Raw genomic sequence first — 11,719 nt, forward strand, 5'->3', positions numbered from 1 at the left:
AAATAAGCTCAGCTCATTGAAAGAGCACAAAAGGTGAAATTGCAAACTATCTTTTTTCCCCTTAATCAAACAGGTCCCCTCTTAGTATCCACTCTTTCGAGTTTTAAATTTGGACTTTTAAACGTCCAAACTTAAAGTTTCTAACAGAGTGTATAAAATTATTTCTTTTCTGTTGTTTTCAAAATACAGAAATGGTCATATTTGTCTCTAAACTTGAGTAATTCTTTCGAGTTTCTGAATGTAGACCCCTTGTTGAGAGATAAGGATGGTATCAGATTTTCTTTAGTAGTTTATCAAGAGCTCCTCTTTGGTGTGCAGAACTGGTTACTCAGAAGAAGTGAAACTAATTTGCATACAGGGCCTACCAACTTGGATTTGGCCCCAAGAAAATCTCTGTGTGTGGACCTGGGTCTTGAGCCAAGGCCCAAGGATCTTGATGAAGAAAGGAGATAAAATACATTTCCAATGAAAGGCAACACCAGGGGGAATGGTTTAGCTAGAAGACAAGAGAGAATAAGTAAATGCTTGTTCTGTTTAAAATGATACAATCATATTATTTTTCATTTTTAGCATGTTGATATGGTAGATTACATTGATTACTTTTCAAATGTTGAACCAGCCTTGCATACCTGGAAAAAAATCACACTTGTTGTATAATTCTTTTTTACATATCAATCACTGGATTCACTTTGCTAACATTCTGTTAAAGATTTTTGTGTCTATAATCATAAGAGTTATTAATGTTAGTTTTCTTTTTTTGGCACCATCTTTGGTTTTGGTGTCACAGTAATTTTATAAAATGAACTTGGAAGTATTTTCACCTCATCCATTTTATGGAGGAGATTGTGTAGAACTGTTATTTCTTTTTCATTTTTTTTTTTAGAGACAGGTTCTTGCTTTGTCATCTAGGCTGGAGTGCAGTGGTGCGATCATAGCTCATTGCAGCCTCAACTTCCCAGGTTCAACTGATCCTCCCACCTCAGCCTCCTGAGTAGCTGGAACTACATGTATGTGTCACTAAACCCAGCTAATTGTTGTATTTTTTGTAGAGGTGGGGTCTCACTATGTTGCCAAGACTGGTCTGGAGTCCCTGGGCTCAAGTGATCCACCCACCTTGGCCTCCCAAAGTGCTGGAATTACAGGCATGTGCCACCATTCCCAACCTATGTTAATTCTTTAAATGTTTGGTAGAATCTCCTTTTTGAGATGTCTTAAGTTATAAATTAAATTACCTTAATAATTGTAAGGTTATACAAATAATCTATTTCTTATTTGATGAGTTTTCGTAGTTTGCAATTTTGAGGAATTGGTCAACGTTACCTAAATTGTCAAATTTATCCGTGTAGAGTTGTTAATAGTGTTATTCCCTTATTATCTTTTTGATGTCTGCAGTGTCTGCAGCCATATTCTTGTTTTATTGTTTTTTTTTTGAGATGAAGTTTCAATCTTGTTGCCCAGGCTGGAGTGCAGTGGTGTGATCTCTGCTCACTGCAACCTCCGCCTCTATTGGGGGACCTGGCCAGCAGCCCGCAATACACGGGGCTCTCTCTTTGTTCCCAGGTTGATCGGCAGGTCGAGAAATAATAGACACACACAAGATAGTGAAAGCTGGGTCCAGGGGGGGCACCGCCTTCTGGTCCTGCGGTGCCAACAATGCGCTGGATATGCCAGCATTTATTATTAAGTTTAGTGAGGGCAGGGGTAGGTTAGTGAGGGATTTAGGGTCATTTGATTATGAGGTGAGATGGTCACATGGGGATGAAGTAATTCTTTAACATAACATCTGTATGCAGAAGTACCGTATACAAAGGTAAGAATTTACAATATAGTGTGTGCATCAGTAATTTCTAACAGAGCCTTAAAACAGAAACACAGTCTTTCCACAACCTATGATTAGCAAGATATTAATCAGCAGTAACAGTTGCAGCAAGAGCTGGATACAAACAATCCAGAGTAACAGGATGTGAAGTTAGACAACGGGTTAGACTAGAAATTCTCAGAAGGGAGTATGCCTTAACCCTAAAGAGGCCTGGAAGAGCCGTGGCAAGATGAAGGCATTTATAGCCCTATCTTATCCATATGGACAGGCACCCCCCATGCATCGGCTTATAGGCTCTCCACGAGGGTCGAATTCCATTCCCAGAGCTATGAACATCTGCTTTTCTGGGACAGGAATCTTGGTGATGTGAAACCTCCCTGACTGCATGTCCATTCATAGGCTCTCTGCAGGGGGAAGCACATCACGCGCTGTTGGCTCATTCTGGCAGTCCAACCTGGCATTGTCTTTACACAATCCTGCATGCAGTTTTGTATTTACAATAATCAGGGGCATTTCATCTTTTATTCGGTAGTAATAGTTTCAGGGGGTCTCCCTACACGCCTCCCAGGTTCAAGTGATTCTCCTGCCTCAGCCTCCTGAGTAGTTGGGATAACAGGCATCTGCTACCATGACCAGCTAATTTTTGTATTTTTTTAGTAGAGACGGGCTTTTGTCATGTTGACCAGGCTGGTCCTGAACTCTTGACTGCAGGTGATCCACCTGCCTTGGCCTCCCAAAGTGCTGGGATTACAGGCGTGAGCCTCCACACCAAGCCATTTAATTCTGAATATTAGTAATTTATGTCTTCTGTTTTTCTTAGTTTATTAATTTTATTGATCTTTTCAGTTGCTCTTGTTTCTTTGATTTTTCTCTTCTGTTTCATTAATTTCTGCTCTTATTTTTCTTATTTCCTTTCTTCTGTTTGTTTTGGTTTTGTTTGCTTTATTTCTTTTGTTTATTTATCTCTGGGAACTGAGAGAATGTGTATATAACCTAGATATCTGAGAACTTAGAGGCCTTGCTAAACTGTGATTTGGACAATGAATAGGAGTTAATGAGACATGGAGTTTGATGAGAGTGGGGTATGGCATGGATGGATTCCAAAACAAAGAACTACAAGTGTGAAGGCTCAGAGACAAGAGAGCCTGAGATCATTCTTTGAGGGGCAGACTTTGAGGGAAGCATTGAAAGGACCTCAGTGTGATTGAGGCATTGAATTCAAGGGGTGAAATGACAAAATGTGAGAATAACATGGAAGGTTGATGTAGAGAAAGGAGTCGTAGGCTGGCTTACGGCTGTAATCCCAGCAGTCTGGGAGGCCTAGGTGGGCGGATCACCTGAGGTCAGGAGTTTGAGACCAGCCTGGCCAACATGGTGAAACCCTGTCTCTACAAAAAATTATAAAATTATTATATAAAAATTCGCCAGATGTGGTGGTGCACCCCTATAATCCCAGCTATTTGGGAGGCTGAGGCATGAGAATCACTTGAACTCGGGAGGCAGAGGCTACAGTGAGCCGAGATCATGCCATTGCACTCCAGCCTGGGCGACAGAGTGAGACTCCATTTCAAAAAAAACAAAGGATTAGTTGAGAATCCAGGAGAATCTGCTTAACTGGTAACTAGCTGTGTAATTCCAGAAAGTCACTGTACTTCTTTGGGTCTCGATTTCCCTCTCCATAAATGAAAGAGGCAGTCAAGTGATGTCAGAGCTTACATCAGTTCATATCCTATAAATGCTAAGTTCAAGAGGTTCCTCTAACAAATGGCTTCTGTTTGTGGGGTTGGAGGGGGTTAATACCGTTCTTGCCTAAGAGTCTTTGTGTAAGCTCTGGAGGCTTGGTCTGCATTTTTTTTTTTTTCCTCTCAGGGAAGTTTATCCCAGATCCTCTTTAGCACATTTTATTCTGTTACACACATCATGCTAATGTTACAAAGGCAATATTAATGTTTTACCACTGGTGCCAAAATCAAATGTTCCTAAGTCATTAAAAAAAATTATCAAGTCAATTCCAATAAAGTATATTTAAAGAGAAGTAGTATTTCCTGATAGCTATTTCAGTAATGTAAGTTGCGTGAGGTCTTTGTGAATAAGTAAATGAAAAATGCCTTCTTCCAGGGTTAAGTTCTGGAATTAGGTTTCAAGGTAGGGATAATACTGCTTAAAATAAATTTCTAAGGCTCATTAGTAGTCACTACCTATTAGTCATAGTTAATGTGAGTGGCAGAAATGGCAGATTTTCTGTTCTTTTTATTGCTTCTCAACTTTGCAAAAGTGGCCATTCCATAAATAAAAGCATGCTTTCCATCAAATTATTATCAATGCCTATCTCATCTCCTCAGGTAATTAGATTTACTCTTTGCATTTTCCCCCAAAACTTTGGTGGCTTTGGTCTTTAAGTATTTTTGAGAATTAATTAAAAAAAAACATGATAACTCTATGTGCTTTCTAACCTTTAGCTTAGGTTTTCTCACAGACACTGTTGTATGAAACATTGTGTTAGTCTGATGCTTTGAATATGAATACCTGCAATTTCACTAAATTCTCAGTGTGTTTATGATTTCCTGTAGAGGTGAAGCTTCTAATCCACTGTTAGCAATGGAAGGGTGTCTTTTGCTTTTCTAGGACTAGTGATGGATGGATTTCAATACTGCCTCGCTATTGGTGACTGATGGAATGCACCTCTTTGAATACTGCCTGGGTGTAGGAGTCAAATATTTAGCTAAAGATTTTTAAAGACAGCTAATTAAAGGTAAATTTTAAAGTTCTATAAATCTATTTGATTATATTGTTATAGAACCCACAACACTAGTCTCATTTGCTCTGATCTCAATTTACATAGAGACACAAGTGGCATCACCAAGCTGGAAAGTGGCTTTAAGGTCAAACAAACTAGAGGCTTTGGAGCTCTACTGATTTCAGCCAATCCACTCAATCCACTAGTAATTTCAACTGAAACGATTGTTGATTTTTGTCAGTCAATACTAGATGAGATTTCGTAGCAGTATCATATACTTAGGCTCAGGAAAAGCAAGGTCATAGGCTAGGGAAACCTAGTTCTCTTTAGATATAAAAGTTCTTGCACTCTAATTTATTTAGATTAAAAACATACTTTGGAATCAAGACCTTTACATTCACTACTCAAACACAGTGTGGTCCTTGCAAACTATATTTTTTGCTATTTTCTATATGCAAATTTTATTTTCTGTCCTGTGGATTCTTGTCCCAATTTCTATGATGCTTTTTACCTAGAAGTTTGTGTTATAGATCTACAAGCTCCCAAGTCCTAACTCAGTGGTGTTTTCCCAACTCTATCCAGTTAGTAATGAGGTCCCTATGCCCTGAATCTTGAGTCTTAGCCTTTCTGACCAGACTTCACATCCAGCGTTCTATTGTGAGTTATGCAGATATGTAGCACCGTAAACTCCAGGACTGATCCATCAACCACCTGAAGACAGTAATTACATTCAATTTTGTCTAGAATAGAATCTTGTTGGTAGGTGCTTAAGGAATGTATGCTGAATAGAAATACTTCTGAAATGTCAAATAGTAAATGCTTGATTGAAAATAAACCCTTAGAAGTAGCTTTTCCTTTCTTTTTCCCTAAAAAGATGCAACTAATTTTTATTATAAATTGACAGTCTATAATTGTATAAATTTATGGGTTACAAGGTGATGCCATAATTGTGGATACAGTGTAGAATAATTTAATCAAGTTAATTAACATATATATCACTTCAAGTATTTAACATTTTTGTAGGGAGATCATTTGAAATTTAACCGTCTTAGCAATTTTGAAATATCTAATCATCTATTACTAACTATATTCACCAGCTGTACCACAGACCTCAACAAAGGGGGTAAAACAGATCCTTCCTATCTGAGATTTTGTACTCCTTGATAATCATTTAAAATTTTTAAATGAGATAAAATATCAATTTCAAAACACGTCAAAAAGTGAGTGTATTTACCCATACACTCATAACAGAGAGCATGGGCAAATAGAATAATAATTCATGGTATTGCATGTTTAATGAACTGGTAGCAAGAAAAAGTTGGTGGAAGAAAGGCAGAGGAACTTTATCTTGTATGAATTAGAACTGAGGGGCTCCATAATCATCTGGCATCTGTTCAAAGTTGTAGCCATAATAAGAAGTGCACATGATTATGATCTCTAGGAATCTTATGCATTCATCTTTTAAGGTCCAGTCATTGCCACAATGTAGTCATGGCCACAATGTAACACTTGTACTGAATCAGTCATCTGCTAAGCAGTCATCTGCATAGGTTCCTTTGTGTGTGCATGGTCATTATTCAGATCTTGGATCCTTGGCAATCTGTAGAATCACTTGATACTTCTGCCCCAATTTCTCAATTTCAGCCATTACATGATCAGTTATACAAGGGATATACTTGGCGTAGAGACAGCCCATCATTGACTGTGTCTACTAAGTCCAGTTTGGCTTTAATGGAAAAGTTGATAAAGTTGGTATCAACAAAATTACCAATGCGAGTAAATGGGCCCAGCTGTGTAATTTATTGGAAAAATAAGCAGAACGGGTGTTGGGGAACTTCTCTTTCCTTTAGCCTGCTGAGATCTTTCTTTTCTTTATTTTTAGGTTTTAACCTATCCTTTTCTTCAAGCCTCTGATCTCTGACACTAAGTATTCACTTCACGGTCACACGCTTCCTTGTTTTCTTTTGCTTCTCTATGCTCACACCACTCTCTTGTTTCTTCCAGAATCCCACTGTAGCTTGTTAGTTTTGTAGGTAGCTAATTAAGATATAATTTTTCTTTGTCATATCTACTAGCACTCAAGATAATAACAAAGAAAATTTTATTATAATATACTTTGATAGCATGTTTTCTTTTTTTTGTTCTTTTTTATTTTCACATTTGATCTTCGTAGGAGTCTCTCAAAAGATGTGGTATCACTATCTCCATTTTATAAATGAGGACAGCAACATGGACAAAAGGCTGACGGCACCTCACAAATGACCCAAGGCTCTTTTTTTTTTTTTTTTTTTGCTATTCTCTAAACCATTTCCTACAACTGCTCAATTTTACACTTAATCTGAGCCCTCTCATTTTTCATAAAACTTCAGGTAAAAGTAACATGTAAAAGATCTCTCACATAAATTCTTCTTACACACACACACACACACACACACACCACTCACACAGTCATCAGTACCCACTTTGGAACAATTCAAATGCTTTATTGATTCTTTCAAAAGGAAACGTATGGATTATAAGTGGGTCTTTGTTTATTTATTTATTTATTTTTGTTATGTAGTCAGTTATCAGTTTAGGAATAAGGTCTCTGGTTTTGAACTCTGTAGAAAGAAAGGTCAACAATAACAGGACCTGAAAAATATCAAAACCAACCACAGAATCCAATGAACTACTCATTCATAAAGTTGGCAAAAGCATTCATGGCAAATGGTAAATCCTTCACCTTTTGATCCTTTTCCCAATCATCATCAGTGAGGCAATTTATTCTGTAGTAGAATCCAGTTGCTGCTCAGGAGTATTAAAATCACCCAGTGTCATAGATGAGCCCTGTATACGTGAGCCTAGTGGACTGTCAGAGCAGACCCAATACTGTCATGATCGTAGCCCATCGACCTGCAGCTCTCTTCAGGGCACTAACAATTTCCTGTAACAGCATACTTTCCCCTGGTCTGATGTGAGTTCTCCCTTCTCCCTTCTCCTTCTAGATGTATCGGCTTCACAAACCTAACATTTCGACCTCAGAAATGACTCTCTTTAGTTCTATAGCAGTGTTGTGGACAGTGGTGGGGTAGAGTAGTTTTAGTAGGTGCTGGCAACACCCTGCCAAGATCCCATTTATTATTCGATCACCAGGATTAAGGCAGGGATTGCTTTATTTGTTTTTGTAACTTTGAGGAAGCTGAGGATTGGAGAGGTTAAATATTTTTCATTGATGTATTAATCATGTTTATTTTCTATATATTATGATGCTTTGATATTTTGGGACCTTGGGGACCTGGGAAGAGATTGCTCCTCCCAAGGTTAGTGAATTTCTAGAGTTACTAATCAGATTGCTGAGAGCATACATTTGTCATGTGAACCAGCCAATCTGGAGTCCATATACCCCCTTCCACCTGTCTTTTTTTTTTTAAAAATCAGGTTCCAATTGTTAGGGACATTATCTTCCTTCCCTAACTCATCATAGTGCCAGTTACTAGAAAGCAAGGGACCACCCCACATATTCCAGGACAAATGAAAATTATTCAAATTATCTAATCCTAACTTATTTAGCTTGCCTGCTCTGTCTTGATTTTTTTTCCTGGGAAAGCCACAATAAAGACTCTGACCCATGCTTTCTACTACACCCCTTTTGCCTCTTGACTGGCCCCAGTGCTTTGCTGTGTGGCTCTGCATGGTGTGACATGCACCCTCCTCTTGGGAACCATAAGCCATAAGCTCTTCTTTCAAGGTAGCTGTCTGTGTGTCTGTTATCTTACCACATCTGATTAAAACAAATCCTGGTTATATTTTAAAATACTGATGGAGTTCTAGAAAGTGACAAGGCTGAACCTAGAACCCGAGTTTTTATATTCCTAACAGAGTTCTTCATAACTCATTTGTAAAGAATATTATGTTCTTCATAAATGCCACTTAAAATTTAATTTAAGGTTATTATATGATATTAAAATGAAGTTTAAAAAAGGTTAAACTCTTTTTAAAAAAGACAGCTGGTACTCTTGATCAAGCTCTGGTTACAAACATTTTATGTTGCTTACTAGAACTGTCTGTACTAAAATATCTATGTCTTATGTAACTGAGCAACTTAGAAATTTGTCAGCATAGAAATGAATGAAAGAAAAAGACTGTCACAAAGTTTTCCACCCAGAATGATTTTCCTCAGTATGTTTAGATACAGTGAGGAGGAAGGAGACATGCAGATACATGATGAGGAATGTTATAGTATAGGAATAAGTTCCTTTAATGAAGCCGAGGATGTTTAGTATGAAATGAAATATCAGGGTCAATTATGCTTAGTCATTCTCAACACCAACCTAATTACTTCTGAAAAGGTTAATTTTTTTTTTTCTTTTGATATGGAGTCTCACTCACTCTGTCACCCAGGCTAGAGTGCAGTAGTGTGATCTTGGCTTACTGCAACCTCTGTCTTCTGAGTTCAAGCGATTCTTCTCCCTCAGCCTCTTGAGTAGCTGGAATTACAGGAGTGCACCACCATGCCTGGCTGATTTTTGTGTTTTTAATTTTTTATTTTTATTGTAATTTTTATTTATTATTATTATTATTATTATTTTTAGTAGAGATCAGGTTTCACCATGTTGGCCAGGCTGGTCTCGAACTCCTGACCTCAAGTGATCCTTGTGCCTCAGCCTCCCAAAGTGCTGGGATTACAGGCGTGAGCCACCACGCCCAGCCAAAAGGTTTAATTTTTAAACTGGGTTTTTATTCAAGTTGGAAAATTCAGACATTTAGGTTTTTTTTGTTGTTTGTTTGTTTTTTGACTCAGAGTCTCACTCTGTCACCCAAACTGTAGTGCAGTGGCACAATCTCGGTTCACTGCAACCTCCACCTCCTGGGTTCAAATGATTCTTTGCCTTGGCTTCCCAGTAGCTGGGATTACAGGCATGCACCACCATGCTTGGCTACTTTTTGTAACTTTAGTAGAAACGGGGTTTCAGCATGTTGGTCAGGCTGGTCTCGAACTCATGGTCTCAAACAATCTGCCCACCTCAGCCTACCAAAGTGCTGAGTTTACAAGCGTGAACCACCCCGCCTGGCAGCTACAGTTTCTGAAAGAAGAAATTTTCACAGTAGAAGACTGGTCAATGGCAAAGTTTTCTCTAATATTTAATGACTATATACAAATTCAATTTTAATTACAATCAACTCATATAAATCTACACCAATGAATAAATGAAACAGCACTAAGATATTTCAAAATAGGAAAAAGAAAAAAAAAATCCTCCAGTCATCTTTTGCAATATATGTGCTTTCCTCTTCATCTTTTGTCTAGACCAGTCAGCTACTGTTACCATTGTTACTGCTACAATTAAACAACTTATTTTGTGTCTATTATGTGTCAGCTTGTTTGCCAAGTGTTTTATCTGCTGTCTTATTAATTTAGTGTTGCTCTAAAGGAATATCTGAAGCCAGGTAATTTGTAAAGAAAAAGGTTCATTTGGCTCATGATTTTGATGGCTGGAAAGTTAAAGATGGGGCATCTGCTTCCAGTGAGAGTCTCAGGCTGCTTCCACTCATGGGAGAAGGTGAAAGGGAGCTGGTGTATACAGAGATCACATGGTGAGTGAGGAAGTTGAGAGAGAGAGAGAGAGAGAGAGAGAGAGAGAGAGAGAGGTGGGAGGTGCCAGTCTCTTTATAACAACCACTCTTGCAGGAACTAATAGAGTGAGAACTCACTCACCACTTAGGGAAGGCATTAGTCTATTCATAAAGGATCTTCTCCCATGACCAAAACATCTCCCATTAGGCCCCATTTCCAACAATGGGAATCAAATTTCAACATGAGGTTTGGAGAGGAAAAATATCCAAACCATAGCACTTGCATTGTTTCATTTAGTTCTCACTTCATTATATAAGAAAGAAACTATTATTTACTCTGTTTTTCAGATGCTGGGCTGTGAATTAGAAAGTTTAAATAACCTGCTTAAGATCTCATGTCTATTAAGTAATATGACAGCAAAGCTCATATTTTTAAGCTCCATATCATAATTCCCTCAAATTAATTTATCTTATCTGAGCATTCTAGCTGAAGTCAGGGAACAAGATAATCTCACCTGCGTTGTCCAATAAGGTAGCCACTAGTCATACGTGGCTACTTAAGTTTAAATTAATTAAAATTAAATATAATTAAAAATCAGTTCTCCAGTCCTTCTAGCCACACTTTGAGTGTTCAATAGTCATATATGGTTAGTGGCCACTTATCGGGCAACACAGCGATATGACATTTTTATCATTGCAAACTGTCTCTTGGATAGTTCTTGTCTGGAAGCATACTGGGTGTGGGTGTGAGGTGTGGTAAGAGAGGAATTTAAAGGTGTCATTTGGGGAAGAGAGATTCAAATACACCACATTAGAGTTGTTTGTTTTGTTCTTAAACAGCAAATCAGGGTAATTATTAAGAAGAGAATTGGGAGCCAATACAGTGAAAATTTCTTCTTGTCTTATCCTGTGGTGGAAAATACCCTAGAGACATATAATGGCTCTCCATGAATTATGGTATGTCTGGGTGCCAATGGGTACCCTAAAATGTGACTCTTCCATATCTTATCAATAATGTCAAACTATTAATGTATTTTTGCTCCTATAGGTTACAAATACTTTAGGGAGGGTAAAGATGTGCTTCTTTTCTATTTGTGACATGTTATCTTCTATTTCTTCGTAGAGGAATATTTTTCCTACTTTCCCTCCCCTCCATTTTTTTGTCAAGGAGCATACAGGCTGTCTAGGTTTCTGGAACAGGCAAAAGAACAGTGAAAGACTCACCCGCTATAATGTCACCTTTCAGGGTTCTCTCATAGAAATTCAGCATTGTGTAAAAAAAAAGTTGTGAATTTGAGGGTGCTAATAATCATACATACTCTATAGTTCAAACAGCATGATTCCAAAGCTATGACTTAATTTCAGAAATAGACTGATTAGCCTCTCAATAGCCCCAAATCATACTTCTGATTAACAATCATAAAACATATTCAGAGTGATTATATGGGAGAAATAATTTAGAATACAACAGTATGTGGTACACTTGCTGTGAAATCTTGGGCAAGCTCCTTTATATTTAAGTTTTTCACTCTTTAAAATGAGAATAGAGGAAAATGGCAGCTAGGAGACAGGACTACATTGCAGCTTTCACTCGGACAGACAGAGCAGTG

At 37.9% G+C, this 11,719-nt stretch overlaps 1 pseudogene; it reads right to left on the reverse strand.

The window, feature by feature from the left end:
- Positions 1 to 5,913: 5,913 nt before the first annotated feature.
- LOC100428871 (rRNA-processing protein FCF1 homolog pseudogene) lies at positions 5,914 to 11,379 on the reverse strand (annotated as a pseudogene).
- Between the last annotated feature and the right edge of the window lie 340 nt (positions 11,380 to 11,719).

Source organism: Macaca mulatta, chromosome 5, assembly GCF_049350105.2.
Source record: "Macaca mulatta isolate MMU2019108-1 chromosome 5, T2T-MMU8v2.0, whole genome shotgun sequence".
NCBI classification, from domain to species: domain Eukaryota; kingdom Metazoa; phylum Chordata; class Mammalia; order Primates; family Cercopithecidae; genus Macaca; species Macaca mulatta.